Source organism: Engraulis encrasicolus, chromosome 20 (genome assembly GCF_034702125.1).
Source record: "Engraulis encrasicolus isolate BLACKSEA-1 chromosome 20, IST_EnEncr_1.0, whole genome shotgun sequence".
NCBI lineage: Eukaryota > Metazoa > Chordata > Actinopteri > Clupeiformes > Engraulidae > Engraulis > Engraulis encrasicolus.
The window spans coordinates 16,064,165-16,083,484 of record NC_085876.1 but is presented as its reverse complement, the minus strand read 5'-3'; the positions used below and the strand labels follow the sequence as shown (position 1 = coordinate 16,083,484).

The 19,320-nt window shown below is 41.3% G+C and overlaps 2 long non-coding RNA genes across 2 annotated transcripts; one reads left to right on the top strand and one right to left on the bottom strand.

The window, feature by feature from the left end:
- Positions 1 to 12,007: 12,007 nt before the first annotated feature.
- On the top strand, positions 12,008 to 13,052 carry LOC134435752 (uncharacterized). The gene is made up of 2 exons (XR_010032085.1): positions 12,008 to 12,219; positions 12,919 to 13,052. It is a non-coding gene; the product is annotated as an uncharacterized LOC134435752 (long non-coding RNA).
- A 1,028-nt stretch (positions 13,053 to 14,080) lies between these two features.
- LOC134435751 (uncharacterized) lies at positions 14,081 to 15,255 on the bottom strand. Its single transcript, XR_010032084.1, has 3 exons — positions 15,130 to 15,255; positions 14,422 to 14,519; positions 14,081 to 14,245 (listed from the first exon to the last, which is right to left on the bottom strand). It is a non-coding gene; the product is annotated as an uncharacterized LOC134435751 (long non-coding RNA).
- Positions 15,256 to 19,320: the final 4,065 nt, after the last annotated feature.

Below are 19,320 nucleotides of genomic sequence, written 5' to 3'. Positions count from 1 at the left end.
CTAGAGTTGAAACGACAGACCAGAGCACTGCCCTGAAATATTGACGTTTCTCATTGATAAGGCTATGCACATAATCTGATTCATATGACACGAATGTGAATGTCGAATGTCATTCGGCCATAGGTTAAGTTGAACATACTCAATACCATTTTATGGAAATTGCATTATATTTTATATATTTTTGACGAAAATTCAGGGGTTGCTCAGCAGTTGCTGATTAATTTCGAGGGGTTTCCATAACAACCCTAAGCAACCCCGTGACGCCGCGTCTGGATGGGGGAAAGGCTCATTCTGAGAGTAGCCTCCAGTGATACTGTGACTCTGTTTTCGGTTTTGGGTTTTGTTGTGGCCACAATGTAAAAATCCAGATTCACACAGGTAAGTAGTGCTGAATGGGAGGAGGAGTTTCACAGCCCGCTGAGCAAGATGTGGGTATTCTTTTGAGGCAAGGATCCAGAAGGATGACAGGTCCAGTTTATCCCTCTGCAACTTCAAATTGCAGTCATTGGAGACCTCCAAAAGCTGTGCTTCCAGATTAGAAGGCAGAGCAACATCCATGGCAGCGGGATCCACTGCAAACTCGGTCCCTGAATTCAAACAAACGCTTGAGGACCAGTCCTCTCGACAGCCATCTCACCTCACAATGATAGAGCAGTTGGACATAGTCTGCATCTGCATCCTCACAGAGCTTGGCAAAACATCTGGAGTTTACGGCATTGTTTTTAATGAAGTTAATTGTTCGAACACATACTGTCAACACTTCGTGCAGCTCAGGGGACATCTTTTTAGCAGCGAGGTTTTCTCTGTGAAGAAAGCAGTGTGTCCATTTGGCCTCTGGTGTGCGGTCGAGGATCTGTCTGATGACACATTGATGCCTGCCTGTCATTGACGCAGCCCCGTCACTGCACACCCCAACACAGTTCACCCAGTCCAGGTCATTCTCATTGTGAAGTAGTTGTCAATGCATTTGAAACATTCTTGTGCCGATGCACGAGTTGGTAACTCTCCGCAAAATAGAATGTCTTTGTTGAAACTACTGTCCCAGCGATAGCGCACGAAACCTAACAGCAGCGCAGTGACATCAGTTGACTCGTCAAGTTGTATTGCGAATAGAGGTGCTTAACTCGAATCTTTGAGGCGTCCGGATTGATTGGATCATTCCAAGGAGAGTATCCGGATTAGACGGATCACTCGGATCACACGGATCACTTATTTAAAATAGGCCTAAATAAAAATAAATAATAATAATGTATTTTTTAAAACGTTTCTGCCGTTAAATAGCTATGCCTTTGATTTATCAACATGAATTGATAAATGGAACAACAAAGAGTAAGACAGTTTGATCAACAAAACTCACTTTATGAATGTCACAGTTCCTAAACTCATGCTGCGATCCGACCCACCTCTCCTCACTAAACATGCGACCACAACTCGAACAGCCTTTGGCAGCAGTGAAACGGCATGTTCCTGATTTTGCAATAAATAATGTGTGTGTTTGTATTTAAGAAGACTAAAAGTCAAATATTTGGGAGCAGAAGTCTAGTTGAGCAGGGATAGTCAGGAGGCGAGCAGCAGATGACCACTCGCTTCCGCTGCCGAGTTACCTTGCGACTCGCACACTCGTGGCAAAAACGAAACTTAAGCGTTGATCCGATCCGTAGGGGATTCGCTGCTACCAACAACTCAGTCAGGATTCGTCTCACCGAGTCGCCGAGGGCGCCGCTGCTGAGTGACTCGGACGAGGGGAGTGACAGCAGTGGCTTTAAAGACTGTAGCCTACGCTGTAACGCAGTGAGTGATAGAGTCACGTCTGTAGACTATAATTTCCCTAAGAGTAGCCTACAGAGTGAGATGTTAAAGCGTTGGCAGAGCACTGTTAACATTTAGAAATGTAGGCTAGAGCTCAACAGAGTCAGAAGCACACACATAGGGAGCGGGGATCCGCGACTCAATTGGCCACAACAGGCTGGACGGATCAAACAGGCTCGATGAATGACGAGGCGGGAGTTGGTTCAGTTTTACTCAGTGAGTTTTCGTGACTGAACAGCATACTAGGGAGATTAGAGAATGGCTATTGTAGTCAACTAAAGAGGAAATATTCCGGTTTCACATTTATCGCGCTGTAACTGCCATTTTGTTGACATATTAATGGAATGCCGTCTGACCCGCCTTTGGCGGATCAATGCACGACAGCCATCCGGTCTGTTCGGATGAGGTCTTTACCCGGCTCTCCAACCGGATCCTCCGGGTTTTATATCATCTCTAATTGCGAACAATGGGCTGCCTTTGATTCTGTCCAGAAGCTGCTGCTGTATGTCTGATGCCATGTCCACAATGCGGTGACTGACAGTGTCGTTGGAGAGCGGAACAGACTGAAACTTCTTAACGAAAGTCTCTCCGATCAGCTCCCGACACATATCGACAACGGCTGGAAGGGTCAACTCCTCCGCAATTGTGAAGGGGGTTTTGGTCTGAGCAACACGTTTGGCCACCATATAACTGGCCTTCAGCACAGATTTCAAGCTGCCAGTCAGTGACACGATAGTTTTCTTTTGTATTTGCAGTCCATTTTGTTTTCGTTTGAAGTACTCCGTCGGCTTTCCAACAAGAGTGGGATGCCTGGTTTTCAGATGCCGCTGCAACTTTGAAGGTTTCAGCGCTTCATTTGAGAGAGTGAGCCCACACTCCACACATTGAGCTCGTGGATTATCCTCGCTGCCCCCATTCAGGAATCCATATTTAATGAAGTCGGGGTTGTATTTGCGTACTACATTTGTTCTTTTGGATGGGCTATCATCTTTCTTTTCTCGCTCTTTACATTTTAAAAACTCTCCATCTTTCTGCGTCTTACTGTTGCCTTACAAACAAGGATTATAGTTCCGGTTGGCAAACGTGTCATATAACGTCACAGCAAAAAAAAAATAAATCCAAAAATTGTATCACATTAAAACCATAGTATTTAAAATATGTACTGTGTTGTTGCCTATCACTGTGTATGCTGCCGACAAATTTCAATTCTGGAGTTTAAAAAAATGTGTATATGTGTGTGTGGCTAACAAGCTAAACAATCTCATAGCCCTGGCGGCCCATTGGTGGATAAATGATTTTTCCCCCGCGGCCCTCCAGGTGGAGCGCGCGGCCCAAGTTTGGTCCGCGGCCCTACGGTTCAGAATCCCTGATCTAAAGTCTCTACACCAGCATCGATCAATGAATATATAAGTTCTTCAGAGAAATCAGGAAGCACAGTAGTAATGGTCCTTCTGATTATTTCAGTCAGGGATTCTGCCATTTCTGTAACAAGCAAACCCAATTTGGACTGTGTTACATTCACAATTCTATGCAAACAATCACCATTAAAGGTGCACTGTGTAGAACGTGGCCAGAATGGGTACCACAACTATGACGTCTGTTACCAATTTTGATCTTTTCATGAATATTTACTGGTACAAGCAAGTTTTGCAGCTGAAAATGTCTATTTCTGGAAAATCAAAAATGGCGGACCATGGAGAAGATCCCTCTTTTCGTGTATTAGGCCTATGTCATAATGAAACTGTAACTTTTGAAGAAGTTTTTCTAAAAGATATTTTTTCTGTCTTTTTGACTTTATTCATGATAGTACAGTGCAGATGGTGACAGGAAGCGAGTTGGGAGAGAGAGACGGGGAAGGGTTGGCAAAGGACCAGGGCCGGGAATCGAATCTACCATATGCGCCACGTGCAAATACGTGCAGAGGTACTTCGATCTCAGGCCTGATCAATAAGATACTATTTGGGTCTTGTACCAATCGATGCATTGACATCAGTGGGCACTGAGGGAAGACATGTCTGTAACAGGTGCATTATGGTCATTAGGATAGACAGCAGGTCTCTCAGCCCCACTCAGTGAGAGCAGCGCCATGCTCTCACTCAGGACAATCCCCACAGGCATTTCCAAGCCCATGTCGCGTTGATGAAAACATAAGCACACACACACACACACACACACGTACAGAGTCAATATAGCCTTCAGCTAAAGAAAATGCCAAATGGCAGCAAGTTACCCTGAGTGTCTGTGACCTTCCCATTAGCTGATAACTCGTGTCACAGACAGAGAGATCAATACTTCTGATGAGAGGAGGAGAAGAAACACTGACGTGATTTGGATGAAGGATACCTGTATCAAATTCTACAAGCAGACAGGTTCTTACATTGGACTATACACAGACACGGACAGAAACACACACACACATATCTCTCTAACAAACTGTCTAAGGTTTGTTTACCATAGATTGCCATCTACAGTACAGCGCGAGCAAGACTATGAAACAAAAGAGTCAGCACAAACTGAGGTGCAAGGGGCATGAGGGGCATGGTCGATCCAATTCAATGCAACAAGTTCCAGAATCGATGCAGCATTTTTTAAAAGTTTCAATTACTTCCGTTGATATTTCAGGAGCAAATGAATGTTAAATTAAATTAAAGAACTTCAAAGCATTGAAAACTGCAAAACTGATACAGAAAACAGCCAATAAATTGTTGCTCAGTATTTGACTACTTGTATTGCCTCATCATGGCTGATGAAACATTTGCTTTGCTTTCAGTAGAAATGTAATGCATTGCAATGCATTGTAGAATAGAATCGAATCGCTACCTCCCGAATCTTAATCGAATCGAATCGTGAGGGCAGTGCCAATGCACACAAGTATTTATTCAAACAAAAAAAACACAAAAGCCCATCAAACGAGGATTGTCACCAAACACAAAAGACAGGTGGCACACAAAACACACACACACACACACACACACACACATCTCCCCAGCCCCGTTGTTTTGTAAAATCTCTCTCTCTCTCTCTCCATCCAGTGTGGTTCTCTATCGTTGATGAGGTGCATTTGTGAGGCTTAACCACCTGAACACCACGCACACCTTCGCACACACACACACACACACACACAATTGTGCCACCTGATCAAGGCAGAGCGGGACCAATTTACTCGTCTCTGATTGCGCCTCTTCTTGTTTATTGTATCAAAAAATGAGTTTGGATCGCACATGAGAGGAGAAGAGAAGAGAGGGAATTGCATTCTAATTTGTCAACGGCTTGTTAGGGTGGGGAGGCAGGTAATGAAATTGTGATGTAGATGTGAGCGGAGCGGAGAGAAGAGGAGACAGGATAGGAGGGCCTATGTGAAAGGCCGTAATGAGACAAAAGAGATTGAGAATGCTGCCATGTGCCATTAGCATTTAACTCTATCCATTTCACCACCATTTCATCAGCTGCTGACGCTTATAGTACTAGAAACAGTAGAAGAAACAAAACCTTACACACACCTCCTGCTATCTACAGTGAGGAGAATAAGTATTTGATACCTTGCTGATTTTGTTGGTTTGCCCACTAATAAAGACATGATCAGTCTTTAATGTTAATGATAAAATGTATTGTAATATGGAGAGACAGAATATCAAAAAGAAAATCCAGAAATTAATTCTAAAGAATATATATTAATTGATTTATATTTCATTGAGGGAAATAAGTATTTGATCCCCTGCCAACCATTAAGAGTTCTGATCCCGCAGATCAAATGGCATTTCCAATCAACTTGTTATCTGAATTGAACACACCTGTTAATAGTAACCTGCACAAAAGACACATTGAATCTGCAGAATCAGTCCATAGTATCAGTCAATCAATCAAACTAAACTCACCAACATGGGAAAGACCAAAAAGCTGTCAAAGGATGTCAGGGACAAGATTTTAGAACTCAACAAGGCTGAAATGGGCTCCTGGATATTAAGGAGCAAATTGTTTGTGCATTTCTTAAACATTTTAGGACATACAAAATGATAATCAATCATTAATCTTAGGCCTGTCTGTGGTTCCATACAAGATTTGACCTTGTGGGGATTCAATAACCAGAAAAACAGAGATAAAGCACCCTAAAACTGTATGGGAAGAGCTAGGAAATTATCTCAAGGCAGCTGGAACCTCAATCACTTAGAAAACTATTGGAAACACTTAATACCACAGCGGATTAAAATCCTGCAGTGCATGTATGGTACCCCTGCTTCAGAAGGAACCTGTTCAGGCTCACCTGAGGTTTGCCAATGAACATCAAACTGGATTGGGATATGATTGGGAGGGGCTGGAATCAGATGACACCAAAATCAAACTGTTTGGCATTAACACAACTCGATGTGTTTTGAGGAAGATAAATGCTGCCTATGATCCCAAGAACAACACCTTCTCCAACATCATACATGAAAGTGGTAACATTATGTTTTGAGGTTGTTTGTCTGGCCAAGACCCAGGACAACTTCTCATCGTCAAGAAATGGATGGAGGGAGACATGTAAACGTACAATGTTGCATGCCAACCTCTTTCCCACCACCACTATACTGAAGGTGGGTCATGGATTGGCCTCCTAATATGATAATAATCCATAACATACAGCCCAAGCAACGAAGGAGTAGCTCAAGCAGAAGCACATTAAGGTCATGAAGTGGCCTAGACAGTTTCCAAACATTAACCCTATAATAATCCTGTGGAGGGAACAGAAGCTCCCATTTGCCAAGATACAGTCATACAACTTAAATGATTTAGAGATAATCTGCAAAGATAAGTGGACAAAAATCCCTTCTAATACATCCACAAACATTGTCATTAACTGAAAGAAATATCTGACCTCTGTATGAGAAAACAAGGGCTTTGCCACCAAGTATTTTGTCTTATTTGACTAGAGGGGTCAAATACTTATTTTCCTCAATGGAATACAAATCAATTAATATATATTCTTCAAAGTTATTTTCTGGACTTTCTTTTTGATATTCTGTCTCACCATATTAGAATACATTTTATCATTAATATTATAGACTGATCATGTGTTTATTAGTGGGCAAACCAGCAAAATCAGCAAGGGATCAAATACTTATTCTCCTCACTGTATGGCATGTGTATAAACAGTTTAAAAGTAAAAAACACAGGTTTTTGTCATAGGCGATGGCGGCCATATTTGGCGGCCATATTGTGAAAAATCTGGCACTATGGTGGACGAGCACCTCCGTGATTTTTAATGTCTAGGAACCCACTAACTCAAATCCAGTGAGAAACGCCCTCAACTCAAAATTGCGAACGGGTCTACAGGGCTGGTCCAGGACTAAAGGGACAAAACTGTCACACACCACACCACTTCTTATTTATTTATTGTTTATTTATTTCATTACCATCTAACTATCCGTTTCATCAGCCACGGCTACTGGATAGAGAACGTACTCTAGGCACACAACACCTTTGTTTTATTTTATTTTATTTTATGTATTTTTCCTTTATTTTTTCTTAGTTTTGGTATTTATGGGTGGTTGACGTTTAAGGGCGTAACAATTAAAGAAAAAAGTTATTCCAATTCCTGAAAAAATTGATGGAAAAATTGAGAAAATAAAATAAAAATAAAGCACTTAGTGGTCCGTGGAATTTTGCCTAATTTTTGCCATTTTTGGAAAAATGTGTCCTGCATCAACACATTGCATAGGCATGTCACACCACAGGAAATTCACTGCATTATGGCCATTTTGATCCTTTTGTATACATGACTGACATGTACATCTGAGCTCATGCTAACTTGATAATGATATTGTGTTTAATCTTAATATGTGTTTTCATTTATAAAAACACTTTTTTTCCTTCTATAAGAGCAGTCACACCACAGGACACCATATGACAGAAACATTGCAATATGAAGACATATGTAAGGGTTAACGTTCGGCGAGAAGGTCGCTACCGTGGAATAGCAGCACGACAGAGAGAATCTTTAGACCCCGACGCGGAGCGGAGGGGTCTTGTTCTCTCTGAAGTGCTGCTATTCCACAAAGCGACCGACTCGCCGAAAGTTAACCCGCTTATTATATGGATATACTTAAATGATTCACACATGCGGGGACATTTCTTTAGACCTATTTAATGTTAAGATTGTTGCTGCGCAAAACAAAACAGTGCCGTTGTGGAACACCGCTAGGCAACAGCAAAGAAACTCAAGAGAAAGAACAATCTCTTGGCGGGGAATGCATTGGCCACGGTGTAGTACGGGGGCGTTGCCTGAGGACACGAGTGGATGGAAAATTAACTCCCTTGCGCATGGTCATTGGTCAGTGGGTGCGATGGATGCCATTTTCGTACTCCCTTGCACATGGTCAGTGGGGGCGACACCATGATGGATAATTTGTGGCCAAGTAACGGCAGCTGTTGGTCAGCAGTAATTGCTGGGGGTAATTAAGGACAGCTGACAGACATTCACGCTGTCCTATGACCTGTTCCACAGTGAATAACATTTCCGTACTCCCCTCGCCATCATTTCCTACTACGCTGTTATGACGTGAGTAAGCCCTCTTGTCTCAAGCCTCTTTGGGCAACAGCTAGGTAGCCAGGACAACAGGTGTTGTCTATCACAGCAGCTGATTAGAGTGACAAAAGACCGGACCCCCTGCGGAGTGATATGAAACATTCGCTTTAGCCAGTGGCTTTAGCAGTGAACGTCTTGTTGCCATTGACAGCGGTAGCCAGGACAACGGGTGCTGTCTATCACAGCAGCTGATTAGAGTCTTGTTGAAAAGTCGCTTTAGCAGTGAAAAGTCGCTTTAGCAGTGAAAAGTCTTGTTGCCATTGACAGCGGTCTGTTATAGACCAACCCGTCCGTTATCGAAAAATAACAGACGTCCGAACGTTGGGGAGCCCCGTTGAAATGAATGGAGCATTCGACAGATGACGTCACAACCATATAATAAGTAAGGGTTAACGTTCGGCGAGAAGGTCGCTACTGTGGAATAGCAGCACGACAGAGAGAATCTTTAGACCCCGACGCGGAGCGGAGGGGTCTTGTTCTCTCTGAAGTGCTGCTATTCCACAAAGCGACCGACTCGCCGAACGTTAACCCGCTTATTATATGGATATACTTAAATGATTCGCACATGGCGGGGACATTTCTTTATTTAATGTTAAGTTTATTATATTTTTTCATGTCAAAAGATTGTTGCTGCGCAAAACAAAACAGTGCCATTGTGGAACACCGCTAGGCAACAGGTAGCCTAGACAACAGGTGTTGTCTATCACAGCAGCTGATTAGAGTCTTGTTGAAAAGTCGCTTTAGCAGTGAAAAGTCTTGTTGCCATTGACAGCGGTCTGATATAGACCAACCCGTCCGTTATTTCAAATATCAGACGTGCGAACGTTGGGGAGCCCCATTGAAATGAATGGAGCATTCGACCGATGACATCACACCATATAATAATAAGAGGTTAATAGTCACCTTAAACTTCCACAGCACTCTCCAATAACTGAGGTACTGACTGGTTAGGAGCCAGTCTTTAAGACCCTTATAGTTGGCCTTATAGCTGCCCGTTCACAAACATTGACATACATGTCACGCCACAGGACACAATTTGTGTTACGAAATTGAACTTGTAGTTAATATTACTGTCTTGAGTTTTTTCACATTCACATATCTTAATATAAAGTTAATATTTATGCAATCATGCAAAATGCGTCATTCATTATTCAAAATGTTGTTGGTTATTTTAAATATATATTATATTCCAGGTTTCATTAATGTTACAGTCACACGGCAGGATATTTGACATATAAACCTTTACATAAATCTTAACAAAAATGTTTCTTCTCATCTAAGACTAATATGAAACATAATGTACCACATCTTCTTTCATTGACATCTGTTTTTTAAAGGAAAAATAAAGTTTTTCCGTAACATTGGTTAAAAACCTACAAAACTAAGGCGTCTTGTCAACCACCCTTATACATTAACAATGTTGAATAAAGACCATGAAATGGATTGCATTGTAGACAGCCATACCTCACAAACATGTTCACGGTCAAAAGAGGGAATACATTTTTTTCTTTATACAGTAGCCTATATCTCTACCTCCATTCACTCACTGACAATTCACAGTCAGTCTTAAAAACATCTAAATCGATGGACCATCGAGGACACAATGGCTGTGATACATGGTATTTTAACAATTTTCAAGCTCAAATAAAAGCTATCTTTTTTCTTTTGTCTTATTACCAGACTAGTATTGTGTACAGCGGTTAATACATGAAAAAAAGATGAGAAACGCATCAATTCATATTTTGTGTCATGGTGAGCTATTTGTTTGTTTGTTTGTCAAGCTATAAAACATTTTCTATATTCTAGCATTTTTCTTCTTTACCAATAAGCAGCATTCCTCAGTGTCTAGGTTCTGCTGTGTAGAAAACTTTTACCGTTCTGCTATTTAAATTCAACTTAAAGGGCTCTTCTCTTGTTAAGTATTGGATAAATACCACTCCATTGTGTATGCTATTCAAGTAAATGCTATAAGGGTTAATATACACTGTAAAATGGGTGTGTGATGTTCGGTCCAGTCCACTCCAGTCCAATCCAAGAGTCCAGTGAGGTCATAGCTGGTGAACGTTCATGTCGATGAAAGTGAGGCACCCACACAAGATCTGCGGTCAGCGAAAAGATTATTCTTTTAGAACGGCACCTGATGTCCAAGGCTACAGGCAGGGCTGGATTAAGAAGATCCCTAGACTACAGGCTGCTGTAGGCCCTAACGGAAGGCAAATTTTGTAACAAAATGACAGACGGCATCATAATTACAACCCAAGAGGAGTATGAATAATAATATAATAATAATAATATGAATATGTCTACCTGACATGGAAGACTAAGTTATCAATGTTACATGTCTCCAACTACTTAGATCCCCCTACCGACCAACTGTGGGCCCCCTGGCAGGTGGGGGCCCCTAGGCTGCAGCCAAATCTAGCCTGTGCATTAATCCGGCCTTGCCTGTGTGGGTTGGGTTGAGTGAGCTTTTATATTCTCTGGTTGGGTTGACTCAGTGATTTGCTGGGGAGAGGCGGAATGGATGGATAGAGTGAGTGGGAAACTGTGCATTCACACATAATACAGGTAGGAGTATACAAATGTACAGTACACATTTACACATTATATGTCAAGGTACAGTGTACCTCTTCTCTATGTTCTATCATTTCTTTCACACATTTGTTCATGTACAGCAAACAACTTCACGTGCTAAGTATACCGGCATGGAGAATGACAGAGCATAATAGGGGGCAGACAAGAGGGAGAGGTCAGAGACAAGCAGTCACAAAGAGAATGACAGTGATAGGGGGACGACAAGAGAGAAATGCATACATACTTTAGATGGCTCATTCTCTGCCAACATGTGAGGCAGCATTCTCAATTCATAGGGAGAACAGATAAAACATATATAAGAAGAGAGCAATGTTAGTTAGATGCATGCATGCTTACTTTGACCATACAGTCTCAGGTGCTGTTTCCACGTAGCAGGATATTTTTTTTCCTCCTGTTTAGGTGTAAACGCAACATGTGGATATAAATACATCCTCCATTGTAACAAATGCGTATCAGGATATTTTTTTCTCCTGCTTTTTATACCTGGATTTTAAATATCTGATACGTGGAAACGGAAGGCCAAAACCAATGCAAAACCAATGCAACCAGGAGAAAAAAATATCCATATATAAAAATATCCAGCTACGTGGAAACGGCACCTCAGTCTGCCAACATGCAGTGATTATCTTACCCCACATAGTCTACATTTAGTAATAGCTAATGTGGCAACAGAATATATGTGATCCCCTGGGGGCTATTCATTCTCTTGGTCCTCTTAGCGATTCCATTAATTTTCACTAAAACTGTTCTGTTTTACTATTTATTTAATTAAGAATAATTTAACATGTTATATCTGGCTCAGGAAAGGTTTCTTTTCTTAAGTATTCCATGCACTCAATTGCCACTGCACAGTAGGCCTTCATCAGCCGGAGGCCCTGCAGATGCCAAGTACCACATTAAATTAAAAAAGCAATGCAGCACCAGAACATATAAACTACAATTCATTATCCATGATTTGCATGTGACGTCAAACGTTCTAGTGGACGGCTACTGGACGGCAAGAGTGCCGCATTAATGAATTGATTCCTAATGGGACTCGCAACGTTTAGTAACTCATAACGTAACTTAGATCGCCGATAAACTAAACACCGTGAACACCCATTGTGCTGTTTGTTACAAAAACAGATAGGGTTACAACCCAGGCGTGACTTTTCACTGGATCTCAAAATAAAACGAGAAAGCTGAGGTGAATCGCGGCAACCAACCGGAAAACCATCAAACTAGCCTACTCAAGTAGCTGGGTGAGCACCACGGTAAGTTTCTCATTTGCCATCCTTTGTATCATCATTTGTCTCTTAATTCGCGAACGCTAGTTAATTTAAGTCTAATGTGCAATTTCAGTGGCTTTTTCTGTGAGGTCAATGTAAGATGCTTTCCATGATTAACGTTAATTATCAGCATCATTACGCTATGATGGACGTATGCTAAGATATTGCAGGCTGTAACATAAACACGGAATTCATAAAGCTCTTGGTGAAATAGCAAGGCTATGACGTTCATACTGTTAAGGTTCAAATGTAAAAATAAACCATGTGTACATCTCTAGCGCTGATTTCCCAAGTAGTAGGCCTACTCTCCAGCATGATGCTGTCATGAAATGCCAATCACCTTATCCATGCTGGCCTATTTATAATGACATGCATAGGCCCACCAGTGTCGATGTTGTTGTCAATAATATGAAGTCCACCACTTTGTTGTGTTGTCATCCAAATTGTCTGCCCTCTGAAATCAGTCACACACATCAGAGGCTTAATTGGGAAGTGGTATTACGATTGGAGGGTTGCAGGTTCAAATCCCATCCTACACCTCTCCCTTCACCTCCCATCCAGGCTGAAGTAGGCCTATGAGCTAGGCACCAAGCCCCATGCTGCAGGGACAGTTAACAATTCACTGTGAGTAACGAAGTTGCTTTGGATAAGTGTCAGCTAAGTGTTATCTTTCTGTTTCTCCAGATGAGAAGAGCGATGATCTGATGTCATGACACATTGGATGTATGGAAGAGCCAGAGGTCCAGCACACCAAGTCAAGTTTAGCCGATTTCAACCTCTTAATCACACCAACTCAATGTAGTAATCAGTTCATTCAATGGCTCAAATACTTTATTTTTAGACACAAAGTACAAATACATTTCAAGGTTTTGTAGGTGATGGGAGGGGATATTGTGGGGTGGACATGTACAATAGACGCGCAAGTACTTATTTATATTAATAAATGGTTATCTGAACTAGGCCTGTAATAGTCAACCCATTGATGCTGGATGCTGTGTACTCGTTGTATTGACCTAGGTGCCTGGAGCGACACAGCATTTAGGCATGACATATTAGATTTTTTTAGATTAAAAATGTGGGTATGTTAGAGCTGAATTAACATGTTCTAATGCAAGAGGATGGTCTTAGCTTTTAAAACTCATATAATGTCTGTATGTGCTTCAGAGACTTATTTAGTTATTTGGGTTTTTTATAGGATGAGGACACCTTTCTTAAAAAATGGGTTAATATTATTTACATACAGCACTATCCCCATACCAGTATACCCATGTCACCTGAGATATACATTTAGTGGAGACAATATAATTAGTTAGACTAGACTGAAGATTGACAGGCGGTCATGGGTAAGTGGTTAGAGTGTCAGCCTTGTATCCCAAAAGGTTGCCGGTTGGACTCCCGACCCACCAGGTTGGTGGGGGGAGTTAAGTAATCAGTGCTCTCCCCCATCCTCCTCCATGACTGAGATACCCTGAGCATGGTACCGCCACACTGCTCCCTTGGGGGCTGCCCCCTTGCACGGGTGAAGCATAAATGCAATTTCGTGCAGTGAACACTTGTGTGCTGTGTCACAATGTCAATGGGAGTTGGAGTTTCCCAGTTGGGCTTTCACAGAAAATGTTCTACGTTGTTGTATTAGTACAATAAAATAAGCAAGACATGTCTGGATGGACTTCATCATTTCAGTTATTTATTATCACAGCTACTCACCATCAATGACAACCAGGGCTCACCAGCCAACCAGCCAAATGCTGGGAAAATTAAGTTTTGCTGGTAGAAAAGAAAACATACTTGGCACTTTGACCCATTATTTAATGTACCGGTATGTTTGGAGATTAGAGCCCTTCTGAAAACTCCAACAACTGGTACAAGTGATCAGTGCATCAGGGGAGGAATGTAAGGGTAGGCCCGATGGATGAGGGGAACAGCATCACTGATGGTGAGGTCCTGGTGCTGCTGCAAAGCCAAAGAGGAAGAAGCCTCTCTGGACACCTCTTCATGTTGGCTCCCCCATCTAATTAGAAAAAAAAGAAAAGACAAACATGCTATTTAAAATGAATCTAGCCATGCATTGTAATGTACTGGTACAGTACTGAATAATTAACTCCCTTGGCAATATTGTCTGAATTAAAATGTGATGTAAAATGTCAGAAAATAACACTCATCCCAACTTACTAGTCATGTATTTACCTGTGCTGCTGGGATGCAATTCTTGGACGTCATCCTGGCCACCATAACTCATGGTTTTAGTTTGGGTGCTGACCACCTGACTGATGAACCTGCAATTACTAAACAATAAAAACAATAAAAGATAAATAACAGGTTTGTTGTGCTTTTCTTTCTCTTGTGAAGGTCATCTTTTCAAACGATGTATTTAATCAAATCAAAATTATTTAATCAAAGTATGTAACCGACATTCTGTCCTATGTGTTTCTACATGTGCAATGTAATGCAACACCGATTTGAAACATTGAAGTATGTCAAGTCAGCTTTTATTGTCACTTATGGTCATACAAGGGAAACGACGTTTTCTCTCTACCATGCCAGGACAGGACTGACAATTACAGACAGACAGAAAGTGCAAGACAGGACAGGTAGCAGTGATGGACTGGTAACATAAGTGGTCAATAATAATACAGTACAAATGAACATATTGGATATGTAAACAGAAGATAAGATATAGAATTATATTTCACAATAGCCTACATTGTGAAGACGTGGCTGAAACAACAATGACATCCACTTGGATGAAACGAAGCGAGAGATTTCAAGTAAACCTACAAGATACATCTGAGATGAAAAGATATGCTATTCAAAACACCACTTTGCGAAATGCCTGACACAAAATGTACCGTGCGTCTTGTAGCCTAGTAAGTTAGGTTAGCAGCATTATCTTACCTGTGCCATGCCACGAAGAAGAGGATGCAGCCGCGGTGCCCAGCCACCAATGAAGAAACGGTGCATAAATGTGCTTATTTTGCCAATGCAGAGGTTTGGTTTAAGTTCACAACTTTACTGAAGAAAATAAACACGGGATGAAAAAAAATATTCCGCAGGCAGAGTAAGTTCATGGCTGGAAGCAAGCAACAACTTTCTCTTCTTCTCCCAGTTTCTCGTACCGCCCGTCCCTGTATGCCATCTAGTGGAGCAGAATACATTTGAATAAATCTATGATTTGAACACATCCACCGTGGCCAACATAGCCTGATAACGCCAGGTACATATCCCGTTTAAAAAAATACAAGAACTACGTGTTTCTTTGGTATTTTATGGTCAAAGTTGTCTTCGTCTGCATATAATTCCTATGTACGAATGTGTACTTCTGCCGTCCAGCAAAATCGATTACGTAATATTGTGACGTCAATGCAAATGATGGATAAATAAGGCAAAATAGGCCTTCTGTTCCGATATCCCAGACCATCATTTAAGTTAGGTAGGACCATACATTTGGAGGAGCAGAAGACCTCTTTTTAGTACTTTGCCAGAATTCCTTAGTTACTGTTGCTGAGCTCGGATTGGTTGGCAGCCGTTTGTGGGAGGGGTTTTGCGAAAGGTGAATTGAAGAGGTTCATTGCAAAATGTCAAATACATTTGGGAACATTTACATTTTTGAATGGGGATTAAATTGCATTACATTTCAAAATGCATTTTATATAGGCTACTTATAAAGGTAGGCTATGTTCAAAAAGTGTGTTCTTGAAATATTTGAATGGCAAGAATTCACACACTGATGAAAGGGTATCTCCAATAATAAAAGGCAAAAGTCAAAAACGGTGTTTAAAGGGACACTGTGCAGGAAATGGTCAAAAAAGGTACTGCACGTCCACGTACAGTAATTTTTGCAGCTAGAAATGGCTATTTTTGGAAATTCAAAATGGCGGACCATGGAGAAGATCCCCCTTTTCATGTATGAAAAGTGCAATTTTTCCAGTCATAATGAATACTTAGAATTTGATGCTGGTGGTAAGTATTCATGAAAAGGTAACATTAGTGAGTGGGCAGCATGAATTCTGGAAATAAACAACTAAAAATCTCACACAGTAAGTCATTTTGCAACGAAACTCTTAAATATCACTTTAAATCTATAGGATGAGAAAATATGACGCCCCTTGTAATTAGTATTGCTTTACGCTCTTGACATGATTGTGCGTCTCTCTTATTTGTTAGAGAGATAAGAAAATCATTTAAGTATATCCCAAAGCCGCTGGGCTGTGGGATCATAGATTTTATATCTCAGCCATAATTCAGATTAGTAGTCTTTTAACAAGCTGCTATATAATTTTATGCATGCAGCGTGTCACCTCTTAACATTGCTTGAGGAGGGCATTTCGGGAGTGAGTTTATTTAGCAGGGAGCAAGTAATTAAGGATGTATCAGCGATGCAGAACTGGAGAGCCACAGTGTGTTCAATCTTAAGGTATAGGTGAAACATGTAAGCTTCTATGGTCAGTTACACTGCAGTATTCTTACTGCATGGCCATGCATTGTATAGCAATTATGTGAAGCATTTTGAATACTCCTGTGGACACTTAAGTTGTAGATAAACCATTCTAAATGAATTGTACATCTTATGTAACATGAACGTATTCCAACTATTCTGCTATTCACGCTCACAGTTCTGTGAGAGCTTGGCATCCCATAAATTCACAAGTGAGACCACAGCTACAAATTCCATTAGCATACAATACATATTCGTGTTGAGCATAATAGGCAGCTGCATTCTTAGCTTACATTATTTTAGATTTGGCAAGTTGCCAAACGTATTTAGTGAAATTGGTAGCACAGTGCAGTGCCACTTCATCCAATCGTCGCTGTATACAAAATGAATAACCATATGCCTTTGTGTAGTATTAAACCCAATCCTTCCCACTAATTACCTTTTTGGTCAGATCACAGAATTGTGTCTTATTGTTCTTTGATGATTTCAACACTGCAGCGCTCACCTTTGACATTCATCCAAACCTCCATTTTTATATAAATTAACAATATCCCCTGATGATGGCACAGAAATGCATCTCAGAAAACGGAAGTAGCATGTCTCAGCTCTATTAGTGCAGAAAGAAGCTTTTCATTCTTATGGCATACAACACAATGACATTCATTATGATTCATACAGTACAACACCTTCACCAAGCATGTGGGCCTGCCTCGAGAGTAATGACAAATCTCCACTAAGAATCACCACCAAATGCAGCCTTTCAGTGACAGTACATGCACTCACACGCATACAAGCAAGCAGGTCATGATTGAGTAATGACCCTGTGCAGCATTTTGAATATGGTGCAACGCTCCATTGTAAAAATCACGAATCAATGCATTATTACCTTTTGTGATTTACACAGCTGCAGCACAAAGCGTGCAGGACCGATTTATAAAAGAAAAAAGAAAAAAAATGCACGGAAAGTCCAGCTGACATCCAGCAGACGTCAGATGCAAGTACATAGCTCTTACTTCAGTAATGCATGATGCAGCTGGAACACAATAATCACCTTCATCTGCCGGGAGGCAACTGCCATTCCAACACACCTCCACACTTAATCATACCGCCATTTAGTCACCACGTTACTCTTGTGGGGAGCTGTCCACGCGCGAGCCTACACCTAAACCAGATATTCTTTACTCTAATTCTCTACTCTCTCTGCCTAAACGGTGTGCCTGGAGCTGTCCATGTGTGTGGTGCTGAAATATGTGTTTGCTCCGAGTGACGCGAGCTTACACCTTCAACGGGTGTGTCTGAAGCTGTCCATGTGCGTGGTGCTGAAATCTGTGTTTGCTCCGTCCAAGTGACGCAAGGAGATGAAAAATGTCAATTCCGGAATGGCTGTATGTCTTAAGGTCAAAATGTGTTCCCATGACTCCTGTGGTTGTATAGTTCACTCTCATCTTTTTTCCTGCTCCCTTGCTTTTTGTTGTCTTTTCATCAAAGAGAGGGAGGGGAAGGAGAGCTAATTGATTGTTTTCTAATGATATCTCTGTACCCTCAGGCTATTGACGGCTTATAATGGCCCAATACAGTGGGAGCCCCATTTGAAGTATTGACAGGAACTAGTCGATGCAAATTCCCATTGGCCATTGCAACACACCTGCTGTGCTGGAACACATACTCAAACATGCACAAACACGCACACATGCGCACACACACACACACACACACGCACACACACACACACACACACACACACACACACACACACACACACACACACACACACACACACACACACACACACACACACACGTCATCAGTACCACCACACACCAAGTGTGTGTCTGTACCCTCCGGTAAAATTACTGAGCGTGATAAAGTGGAGACGGAAGGCTTGAGTATAATGCAATCAGACACCGGCTTCAAAGAATAAATGTCTTCAGGGGTGTTCATGTATATACTGTATATGTTGTGTGTGTGTGTGTGTGTGTGTGTGTGTGTGTGTGTGTGTGTGTGTGTGTGTGTGTGTGTGTGTGTGTGTGTGTGTGTGTGTGTGTGTGTGTGTGTGTGTGTGTGTGTGTGTGTGTGTGTGTGTGTAAAGGACTGATCATCTTTAAAGTGTCTGTCCGAGTGTATTTCATTCTGCATTATTGGTGTTTGTAAGTAGATGTGAGAGTGTAAGAGGTGTGTGTGTGTGTGTGTGTGTGTGTTGCATATTTACGTGCCTATTTATTTATGCATCTTAGCTTCTCAGGGAGTTTTTTTGAGTACCTGTGTACTTGCGTGTGCATATAAATGGTATTGTTGATATGAAAAAACCCATGCATGTGAGAGTACATACATTTGGATTAATGTGCTTTGCGTAGGTCATCTGCCTACAGAAAAGGATCACCGGGATGAGACACTGGGATGCGGCCGCAACAAATTTAACAAATTCTTATCAAGATGGTCATACAACGACTTTCGCTCTAGGAAATGTGCCTGCCAAAAAAAAGTGAAAGATGCTAAAAAAAAAAAACGAACAAGAAATAGTAATAGTAATGCCATTATTACAACAATGTAGTAGTAGTGTAGAAATAACACTTTTTAAACTGTTTAATACGTTTATAACTATTTCAACATATTTATAGTGTCTTTCGTGACATATCGAGGGGTGGGAGTTC